This window comes from Anabrus simplex, chromosome 1 (genome assembly GCF_040414725.1).
Source record: "Anabrus simplex isolate iqAnaSimp1 chromosome 1, ASM4041472v1, whole genome shotgun sequence".
NCBI lineage: Eukaryota > Metazoa > Arthropoda > Insecta > Orthoptera > Tettigoniidae > Anabrus > Anabrus simplex.
This window is the reverse complement of record NC_090265.1, coordinates 1,803,672,787-1,803,684,798: the sequence shown is the minus strand read 5'-3', so window position 1 is coordinate 1,803,684,798 and position 12,012 is coordinate 1,803,672,787. Positions and strand designations below refer to the sequence as shown.

The following is a 12,012-nucleotide window of genomic DNA, read 5'->3' as shown; positions in this document are numbered from 1 at the left end:
TACGAGAAACTACTCTCTCACAAGACTTGAAGTGCGCCTGCGCTGTGAGTGAGTTTCTACATTGGTTGTTCCCCCTCCTGTCCCTTCTCCAACGTAGTCTTGGTGGCTGGTTGCATCCAGCGTTAGACTCTCACTTATTATTTGTCGCTCTCTTGAGCAACTACTGGGAGGTTCCTTTCGAACCCAAGGCTTCTGGGCTGCGAACATCGGAGCGTAAGTCGTGAGTGAATGTTGTATGTGTGTGTATTGAGTGAAAGGTTAATGCTTGTGGCCGCGAATGTGTGTGTAAGTGGATTTGAGTTGTGCTTCTGTGTGTGCTGTGCTGCTTGGATGGGCCGGGTTCGTAGTCCAGGGGCCTATGGCCAGTTGAAGGCCGTTTCTTTTCTTTAATGTTAACTACTTGTCTCTATTATTTTCTGTGGATAACTGATCTTCTGTTCCGTTTTATACGTAAGAGGCCAATAGAGGTTCATTGGTTTACCTGTAACGAGTGTTTCTGCTATAATGTTATACATAATGTTGTACATATGTTGTCTGTGAATAAAAGACAGATGGATTTGCAGATGGAAAGCTCCGATTTTCCTAGGCCCTTATGTTAGCACCTTCTCACCACAACGTGACAGCTTAGGCTTGGTGAATATAAAAGAAATTAGTTTCTGGCTTTGTAGGTTGTTGTCAAACTGGGTTAGCAGCTCCCAACGTTTTACCAGCACGAGACTTAATGAAGCCTTGCTTTGTCGCCATTTCAGCATGATAGGTTCCAATTGATATCTGGACGAAAATAAACACAGTGACTTGATAGAATCTGATGATGCTCCTTTCAGAACAAAACATGTCCTTTTTAGTGTGTATTTTATTCCTTACTAGCATATGTATCCATCCTTTGCATAGGAATTGGTAATCGATTTCATGATTCCTTTATGAATTTATGCAAATTTAAAGTTACAAACTTCATCCTGGGTCCGTATTGAACTGAGAATAACAAAAAGCAATATAAATTGCAAATTTATGCAAATTTATATGCCTTTATTAAAACGTTTAATACGGCATAATAAACTGATGTTCTTCTACGAAAGCTCATGGCAGAAACATGAAGTACAATATAGCTGAGCAAAGTGGTGTCGCGATGCGCCCCCTTTCGTGTCTCGGTGCCGAGCGAGTCTCGAATCCGCAACCTCCAAGACCAAAGATATTGAGTATAGATCTAGAGTTTATATGATTATGTAACAGTGGCAAGAAGTCATAATGTTTCAAATGTTGAGCGAAATTTTATTAACTGAAAGAGAGTTATAGGTATTCAAAGCATAAGACTTCATACAAGTTCTACCAGCCTGACATAATTTACAATGACGAACCTGTTCTGATGTGGGTAAGAAGTCAGAGTGATGATTATATAAACATATTTACTGAAAATCTGAAACAAACTAACTGGGGCTTTGTATTTGAATTTCAAATGGGAGAAAATTATATTGAAACTATATTTGGAAACCTTTTAGATAAATTGGCTGAATAGAGGCATTTATGTTCACCCCTGGTAAAAATTAGTTGTAATGATAAACTTAAAAGCAAGAGATTGAACTGGTATACTGATGAATTGACTCAGTGTAGAAAAAGAATGCTTTTGCTGTATAGAATTAGTAAAAACTCTTGTCAAGGAGGAACCGAGCAGAATGGCGTGTATAAAGCTTATCTTAATTCTAAAATGTTACATGAAAGAAAACTTATCCATACCAAAACTTCAGCTAGTGAAAGAAACTCAAGACACATTTCTCGATCCTGAAGAACTGAATAATTATTTTTTTAAACTTTGTAAAAGAAATCGGAGATCAAATTACGACAACAGGTACGGCTGCGAGTGACTTTTTTCACATTCAACCCGTCTGCCGAAACACTTTCCATTGGGTTGAAATCACATCTGATGAAGTAATAAAGTTAGCTTAAAATTATCAAACTCTTGAGTATGGATTGTTATTGGTTATCTAATTACATCATCCAAAGAATAATACATTTGATTTCTGAACCTCTAGCTTTTATTTTTAATAAGAGTTTAGAGTTAGCAGTTTTCCTGATTTACTTAAAATTTCTAAAGTTATTCCAGTATTTAAAAGTCGGGACAAAGAATTTTTTCAGAACTATCATGCAGTCTCAATTGTTCTAATAATTTCTAAAATATTTGAATCACTTTCGTACAGTCAACTTAGCAACTATTTTGAAACTTACAATCTCCTATCTGACAGTCAGTTTGGGTTTCGACAAGGTAAATGTACTACTACTGCTGTTCTTGAAATTGTCAATCAGATATTAACAGCTTTTGAAAACAAGCAGGCCATCTCTTTGGTGTTGTGTGATCTAAGTAAAGCTTTTGACTGTATTAATCATGAAACTTTACTTGCGAAGGTTGAGATGTATGGTGTCGAGTATCCCTCACTGAACATAAATCGTACTTTAACAAGTATCAGTTTGTCTCAATTAAAAATAGGTATTCCAGTTTGAAGAAAGTTACAACTGGTGTGCCACAGGGCCCTGTACTTGGTCCATTTTTATTCACTCTGGCAGTCAATGATTTACCACAAAATGTCACAGCTCATGCTCTTATATCGTATGCAGACGATACAACATTAATTACAAGCATCTCCGGTTTGCATCAGATGTCACAGGAAGCTCTTGCAACTGCAATGCATTGGTTTTCATCCAATAGGCTGTTGTGCAATCAGGATAAAACTCAATTTCTCAGACTAGGATTATCCAAAGATATTGAAAGTCAGTCAGTCAAACTTTTGGGATTTCATATTGATGCCAAATTGAACTGGGAAACACACATTGATCATGTTCGTAAAAAAATATCACGAGTGGCCTATTTGATATGGAAATTGAGGGATTTAGTTAGCAGTGACTACCTAAGGACGGCATATTTTGGTCTCTTCCAGTCGCACATTACTTATGGACTGTTACTATGGGGGCATTCTTCTTATGTATATAATATTCTTCTAATACAGAAAAAGGTTGTTTGAACAATGTGTAGGGCTGGTGCAATTGACCATTGTCGACCTCTGTTCATTAAGTTTAAAATACTGACAGTTATAAATTTGTGTATTTATATATCTTTGACATATGTTAAAAACAACATAAATGAATTCAGTACTAGGGAAAACATTCACCTTCTTGATACTCGGGGCAAAGCAGACATTGACATCCCAATTCATAGGCTGTCAAAAACTGCTCACTCACATAAAATGAGTTGTTTAAGATTATTTCATAAATTACCACATTCTGCATGGTCCACTCCTTTAAGTAAATTTAAAAGAAAAGTGTATGACTGGTTAAAAGGAAATCATTTTATAATACCTCTGAATTCATTTAAAGTTAAAAACTTCATAATTGTTCCGTATTGAATAGAGAAATAAGAAGATGTACAATATTATACGGAAGGATCCACCTTTCAATACTCCGTAGTAAGTTGAACTAAAAAGTAGTTACAACCTGTTTATTGGGACCGGTTTCAACACATTTCACGTGTCATCATCAGCCAATTAGTGAAGATCTTAAAACAACTAATATATTGAACATAGGCAAAAAATTAACATTGTAACATATCGTAGCATGCTACATCTTCTTATTACCTCTGAATTCTTCGAAATGCATAATGTTAGTATTAAGTTTCACTAAAAGGTGTATGTTCATTTAGTACTCAATTATTATCAGTTGACGAAGCCTATTTCATTGGCAAATAAAGATTCTTGATTCTTGCTAGTGCGTGTAATGTTGTGCAACAGTCAGGGGAAAACAGAAAATGCAAAAGAAAGTTCCGTAAATGTTTCTAGATGGAAATTCTAAGTTCCCATGGAGGGAATTAGATTCTTTTCCACCAATAGAGCATATAAAAAATCAGATCAAAAATTAGATGGATGGCTTGTCCGGCGTTTGCTCTATTAACCAGCGTTTCGTCTTAGGTCTGACACTAGACTCTTCAGAGTGGGATGTGTCAGACCCTACCCACTGACGCTGGGGTGTATGCAGGTGAACTTATCAGAAGCTTATTTATGAAGCACAGTCTGATAACTGCATACGGGAGATAAAACTCCACAATGGAAATAATGCCCGCCTAGCAATTTCAAATGGAAATTCTAAGTTCCCATGGAGGGAATTAGATTCTTTTCCACCAATAGAGCATATAAAAAATCAGATCAAAAATTAGATGGATGGCTTGTCCGGCGTTTGCTCTATTAATTTTTGATCTGATTTTTTATATGCTCTATTGGTGGAAAAGAATCTAATTCCCTCCATGGGAACTTAGAATTTCCATTTGGAATTGCTAGGCGGGCATTATTTCCATTGTGGAGTTTTATCTCCCGTATGCAGTTATCAGACTGTGCTTCATAAATAAGCTTCTGATAAGTTCACCTGCATACACCCCAGCGTCAGTGGGTAGGGTCTGACACATCCCACTCTTAAGAGTCTAGTGTCAGACCTAAGACGAAATGCTGGTTAATAGAGCAAACGCCGGACAAGCCATCCATCTAATTTTTGATCTGAATGTTTCTAGAAGCGAATATCGCGTAGATTGTTGATGCAGTACGAAGTGAATTGTTCGAGTGAATTCCATTAAACTCCCCATCAGTTACAGGAGGAACTCCTGAACCAATCAGACTTACTTCTACCGAGGTAGAGGCTTCGAACAGGAAATATAGGGAACGGCACTCGAGCCGGTAAAGAGGAGAAGAGAGAAATAAGATGGGAAATGTGAGGAAACGAGTACACCAAATAACACGATGTACAGGGAAAGGCCTCAAACTGGAGATACCAAAGGACAAACACTACTATGAATCAAATGCAAATCTCAAGTAAATTGAGGAGAGAGTCGAAACATGCGAAGAAAGACATTGAAAGGAAATACATACATAGCGAGCATAAACATCCAAATTCTATCGCCAAAGAAAGATACTAGTTCGTTCACTCATTTTGGACGGACGTCTAATTTCTATAATGTAAATATTTTTCACAATTAAATGTTTCAGCCAGGCTTCCCACCGAATTACAAATGGTAATAGAGCTCAAATCAAAAAATTCAATTCCACAATACTCTATTCCTTCTCCATCATTTTATAAAAATAATCTCCCAAAACGCCCACACGGTCAATGATCATTTTCTTATATTTTTTCTCTTAGTTAATTATACCTTTCATTAGATGAGCCATCAAAATGGAATTAAAAAAACATGCATCAAAACGAATGAGGTGGTGGGGGGGCGAGCAAATTAGTTAAAAACCTCCATGGCTGAAAGCCACGAGATTGTGCACGCCATAAGTCAAGTATCCCAAAAGAAAAAGAAAACGCGGAACGAGAAATAAAATGACGGCCATTGGAATAAAAAATAAGTCAAACAGACGCCCGGTCAGGTACGATAATAAATGAAAGGTCAATACAGATATATCACATGAATTAATAAGGGCAAAATATACATAATATAGTGCGGCTTCTGCTTCGTCCAATCCATACACATAACACCCACGTATGCACAACCACATCTGAATATAATAATAAATATGTGGCGCGAGGCCATCGGTCCATCAAAGGGTAATATCCCATCGGATTCCCCTCCGGACAGGGTCACCAAATCAGACTGCCTTGATATAAAGGATGCCAGTATCCCGTAGGAACAAGAAACATTGAACACAAGGTTCGTGCGATAGGTGAACTAAGACACACTAGGTGTACAAGGTCACAATTCGTACAGATCCGATTTTACAGGTTCTGACACGAATGACAAAACGTTCATGTAATCGAAGGATAAATGTAGAGAGGCACATAAATACGAACCACTGGGACAGCCCATCAGATGGGCAAATAACACGCCCGACACATCTACGCACACCCAACCGTGTGCTCAAGGACAAAACACTATGCACCAAAGAGTAAAGTAAAAATACACGTACCTGAGAGATATATATGAACAACAAAATGGTCAGATAGGGATAATCACGGTTTAAATTTGCAAAAAAATCTTCTAAAAGGTCAGAAAAGCAGTCTCGTTTAGTGTGGAATCCATCTTGTTGTTCCTCATCGAGATCCCAATAAAATAAAAAAAAAAAAAAAGAGTAACCACCATTACCCAATTTCGACAGGTAGCATGGCCTGGAAATTAAAGATGGCTTAACACTGCCATCTAACGACAAAACTCGTAAATACTGAGCTTTGTAGAGACTTAATTAAGCATAAGACAGATATACAGGTTTGAGTACGAACCAGAACACGAGTAATGAATAACGTGCCATGATGAATGGCGCACACTTCAACAAATCGAAAGAATCTGTCAGACTAGCAAGCGAACAACTTGTGAGTGGCTGTACGCCACCAAGGGAGAGAAACCGTCCAGCTTGCATACAAGTAACGTGTGTGTGGCTGTGAGCCAGAATAGTACAGAATTTGTACGTTATGTGTGTGGCAGTAAGCCACGTAATGAGTAGTGTGTGGCCGTGAGTTATCGAGAGAAACAGTCCAGAAGTTGTAAAGGGTTATGCGAGGCAGTGAGAAAATCACTGCGTACAACATAGTTAACAGGATGCTAGTACAAAGACTTAGAGCTGTAACGACTAAGTCACTTTGTCGTAGCTATGAGCCTAAAGACTAGGAACGAACATCGAAGTGTTTATCAGGAAGGCCGTGTCGTAGTGGGCCTATCCTATCAGTAAACATAACCTTGTAGTCAGAACTGTTGGGAGGTAAACTAATCTGTTCAACGAAGGAGTTTGAGGATGTCGTGTTCGAGTCCCGGAGTTACACATCCACTTCAACTAAACATCGCATCACTCAACGTGACTACGGTATCGTTGGCGCAGAGAAGAAGTCAAGAGAGAAGAAATCTTCAATCGAAAGCTAAGTAATTACCAAAGTTTTTGTAGGATTTGATCTTATTGTATTACAGAGTGTAAATGAACTGGATAGTCAAGGACTATGAGAGACACTATGTAACCAAGAGCTATAAGTATATCTTTACAAAGATTTTCAGGTTTCTCAATTGTGTAATATGTAAATGTATATTGTGTGCCTATCTAATTAACACAGGTGGAGGGAAGAGAGTGTGTGTGCTCAACCGCACCATATCATTTTATGGTACGTTTGCCTTTTCTGAAGTCTTCACGTTCTTAGCGAACGCTTGTATTTATGAACTGTTACTCTTTCCCATCATGTGTTGTTACCACTACGTAATCTTTCCTTATTCCGGTAGATGGCACCTCATATGTTAGCATAGGTCAAAGAATTTCTTTTCCGCCCCGTCTTGTTGGGTTATACTTCTGGTTGGTTGTGTGGAGAGTTTTGACTTGAGAAGATGGAAGGATTGGATTTCCAAGTCGCCTCTGTGGCATATAAAAGATATTTTAACAAATTCAAGATGTCTTTGTACATATCTCGGCCTTTTGAAAATGTTAATTGCTTATGTAATCGAGGTATTTATTTTTCTTTAATCTTCTCTTCGTTTTATTATTGATTCATTCTGTGCTCATCATGGTTGGGTTAGAAAGGCTTCCCTCATTACGTGTGTTTCTAATTCATTTGTGTGTTAACTTTGATTTTCCTTTACTGATTCGCTATGTTTGTTTTGAGAACCGAAGGTGATACGGATTCATGTGTGTGTGTATGAGATTGTTTGCTGTGTGCCACTCATGTCGCTTCATTAACTTTCCGCTTGAGCTCATGTTGTATTATTTTATCGCGTGTTTTTTATAATCCATGTCCACTACATAGACATGGTATGAATACAAGCCAACAACGCCATTGGCCTGTTTCTGTGTGTTTTGGTGTTGGAGACACTCCGTCTATTTAAGATGGACCACTTTCTGGTTCATATTGTCTGAGCTCGAGAACGGTTGTTTATTTTGTTATGTGCTGTGTGTTGACGTTCTTATACCTCCCTTTATTTCAACGACCTAACGCCTTGGTCTCTGTGTGAGCGTGGGTGGTTCTGACGCTTGATCCGTGATACCTTTTGTGTCTAATTTACTTATTTATTGCTCGTTTCACATTGCCGTCATTGGCTTTCTTTACCTATTTTCTAGTTTAATATGTTTTATTCTTTGCGGGATGCCTTTCCATATTATTTAGTTGTTTGGCGTGAAACTGTGGTAACTTCCCCTTTCCTCTTTGATTTAATTTTATGAGCTCGGTGCACCTTTCCCTCTTCTCCCGTTTTAAGCTCTTTTACTTAATGATATTGTATTCCCGGGGGACGTGGATTTTGGATTGTTGAGAGTTTTACCTACCTTATGAATTGCAAGGGAGAATGTTATGATAAGGTGCTGTTACTCCTGTTTAGACCTGAAATACTTTGTACCCACCTAAATTCATATTCTTCATTTAATGATGCTATTGAACCTAACTTTTCATCACGTATTTTATCAAGGTAAGCGAGTGTGAATGATTCTTGTGTATTTTCACGTATGATTATTATCTGTTTGATTTTTGGCCCCCTTGCTTCGCCTATGCAAACATTTTGATTTTCTCTCCATAATAAATTTATGTTGCCCTTATTTCTGTTATATTTTTATTTATTTGCGTCTCTTATATGTGTGTTATCTGTAGGAGGCCCGGGTCCAGTTCCTGGCAGTTTTTGCTAGTTTTGACCAAATCCACCGCACTGGGTCTTCGTCATGTTCTTAGTGTCAGTTCAGTGTGTCTCTGTGTGTGTGTGTGTGTGTGTGTGTGTGTGTGTGTGTGTGTGTGTGTGTGAGCGTAAAGGTGATCTTGTTATTTCTAAGATTAAGCTCCCGAAAAATCTGAACCCAAGTCCCCAGCCTGCTGTATCCTTAGGGTCACGACAGGTGGACTGAAAGTTTGTGGTGTGCAGAAGTAGGGTAATATTGCATAATTAATTTGTGGGAAAATGGTAAAAATCGTTGGTGTCAGATTGTGAGAAAGTGTATTTGCATTTACCAATATTTTGTGTTAATTATTTGCGATCACCGATGTGTATTACACGGTGAACTGCCCTTTTGAAGCTGATTGTTGATTATTTTGAGTATTGTTACAGAGCAACAAACTGTAATTGAGAAACACTTTGCTGGCGTGGGAGAAGGAAGGAGAATTTCAGCGTCACACTGTGACATTGTACAGTCAGAGCAGCAGATAGTGGAGTCAGATCCAGTTCCAGAGTCCAGTGGTCAACAGTAGGATGAGTTGAACAGTTCATAATGGATGGGTCTACTAGATCAAATAGCCCAGGTCCCAGTAATGTTGAAGAGCATCCTGAAATAGTGCATGCATCTGTAACAGAGGCTCTTAATTTGATAGGTACAGAATTTGATGGGACACAACCAGAAAGATTACGCGAGTTTTGTGAGAATGTGGAAACTGCTTTACAGCTGGTTAGGCCAAGTAACTATGATTTATTCTACAAACTGATTTTAACTGAAATCACTAAGGAGTCCTATAGTAAATTATTAGCGAGACTTGACGTACGTACTTAGCAAGATCTTTAGAGGAATATTATAGTGAGATAAGGACCGTATATTTTAATGCTTGTCAATTGTTTGCTGCACGACAAGGGGTAGGCGAAACGGTAGCCCACTGGGCGCATAGAATAGATAAGATGGGAACGGATTTAAGAAACACCGCATTACATGGGGAAATGCCAGTAGCCAAAGAACATCAGGCATGTTTAATCCAAATACTTGTGAAAGCCAGTTTTGTACAGGGCTTGTGCAATGAACGAATTCAGAGCTTGATTAAAAGCTGAAATGCACAAACCCTTGAGCAGGCTATAGACATTGTGCATGAAGAAGAAATGGCTATATTGTCTAGTAGGGCGAAGCAGTAAATGATAGGCCAAGCTAGAAGACCACCTGGATCGTCCGGAATTCTACTGAAACAGAGACCTCAGTTTGCTGCAACCAGTGCACAGTCTACCAACCAGAAATTTTATGGAAGTGCTAAAGTGTGAGTGATCTGTTATAATTGTGATAAGGAAGGGCATATAGCACGAGACTGTAAGGCTTCGAAAGTTTGAGAAAAGAAGCCTCCCTTGTGCAGAAACTGCAATAGGGCAGGCCATACGTAGAAAGAGTGTAGGAATACGCGCCAATAAAGGGAAAAGACAGGTTACACGAAGTTAAAGTTTGCATTATAATTCGCTGCTATAATTGCAACAAAATGGGTCACAAAGAGCCCGAATGTTGGGGATGGCAGAGGTCGACAGGTGAAAGAAAATATTTCACCTGCGGTCGCATGGGCTACCTGCAGTGTAATTTCTGCTTCAATAAGACAGAGTATGTCTCTCAAAATAGACAGGGTAACCACTCGAAAGAGAAAGGGGCATTCTCCCAAACCTCTAAACGCACAGAACAGAAAGGGAGAAAAACTAGTGACAAGGGGTTAAACGAAAGAGGGTCCGCCAGGTTGGGCCGAAGAGCGAGTCCCAAGAAATAGGAGGTCCGTGGAAAGGTGCAGCTATTCCAGTGAAGGAAAAGTCACGTACCCCACCCCAGAGTACGGGCAAAGATATTAACTTTCTTAAACAATGTATCGCACACAAATAACTTGTAACAGAAAACACATTTCTGCTGACCATTCTAGAACCCAAGCCCAAGTTAACAAGAGTGCTCAAGAACCTAAGATATCTACAAAAATTATCTTCACTGAAAAGTGCTACATGAACTTCAATTATTAATTCTTCAAGAAAGTGTCATAAGTGGCCATTTTTTGTATCGGCTGGTGATGACATGGACATATGTCGAAACCGCTCCGAAAACATATTAAACATGTTGCAACATTAATTTGTGCAACAATATTATTGTATTGAATAAGTGGAACAGTTAGTATCCGTAATTTATATTTCGCTCCCTCCATCTTTCAGTATTTATGAGCGGTTAGCTAATAATAATAAAGTTCATATATCCCAGTAATTGCAGTTCAAGTCCCTGGAGTAGTAGTAGTAGTAGTAGTAGTAGTAGTAGTAGTAGTTTTGACAGAAATATTTGAGAAATTATTGTAGACAACCTCGTATTTTTCAGTAGGCCTAATTAAGGACACTTTTTTTTTTCTCTGTGTTACCGTGTTTTTGTGGTAGGTAGGCGTGAAAGAAGGTGCTGGGTGGTGAATGGATCTCAAGCTACTAAAGAGAAATTAATTTCAAAATTTAACAAGGTTATATTTTCTTTTCAAAACAAAGATATAACAAGCATGGCAGGTACAATGTAGCAAATCAACGGGGAGTCACAATATTTACAGGATTTGGGCTTCGAGCCCCGAAAACACAATGCTTGGGCAATCAGCCCAGTTTTACCTCAAAGACACTAGTTTCAACAGAGGGGCAGAAAACCCCATTCATACCTCGGAGCCCTTGCTCCAAATTACACTAAAAAGCCTCCGCGAGGCATATGCCCCTTCATTTTCAAAAGAGCGATCCGCCCTTAAAATTTAAGCTTCTCAAAGGCCACACCAAACTCTACCTTCAAGCTGTCCTCTAAGGACGTATTCACAGGGGTAAAATACCCAACCTACAGAGGTCTATTACATGAAAAGAAGGTTGATTACATGACCTCTAAAATCACAATTTGAGAGGAGGCGAACTTGCACTCCTTAATACACTTTGTTTCTAAGACCTACGTTGGCTCTTAGGCCGCTGATGCAAGGGCTAATCCCATACTACTGAGGTGACTTAAGAAAACACAAACTTACATTACATTACTGAAGAATAGGTTGCGAAAAATAAGTTCACCTCAAAACAATGTGAGTGGGAGCTCGAGAGGGTTAAGCACTCTCTATCCCGATATGTAGTTTGAAAGATAGAATAGATACCAGTTGCTTTTACATTTGAAAGGAAAGTTACATGGTGGAAGACCTAGAACCCGCCGCGAGAGTTAAACTGCCAACTCTAGCTAGAAAAGATGTTATTAAGAGGCCATTACCTGAAGTTGAACAGCTGGTGAAGAAAGAGGCGCTTCCCGCCTCCTGCTATGTACTTTACACACTGAGAGATGGAACAAAAGTGGCCCGGAGACCCCAAAATCAGCAGTTTAT

At 38.8% G+C, this 12,012-nt stretch overlaps 1 protein-coding gene across 8 annotated transcripts in view; it reads right to left on the bottom strand.

Annotated features, from left to right (window-relative positions):
• Window positions 1-12,012, bottom strand: part of p115 (General vesicular transport factor p115) — a 637,868-nt gene that overhangs the window by 254,997 nt on the left and 370,859 nt on the right. The window lies entirely within an intron of this gene.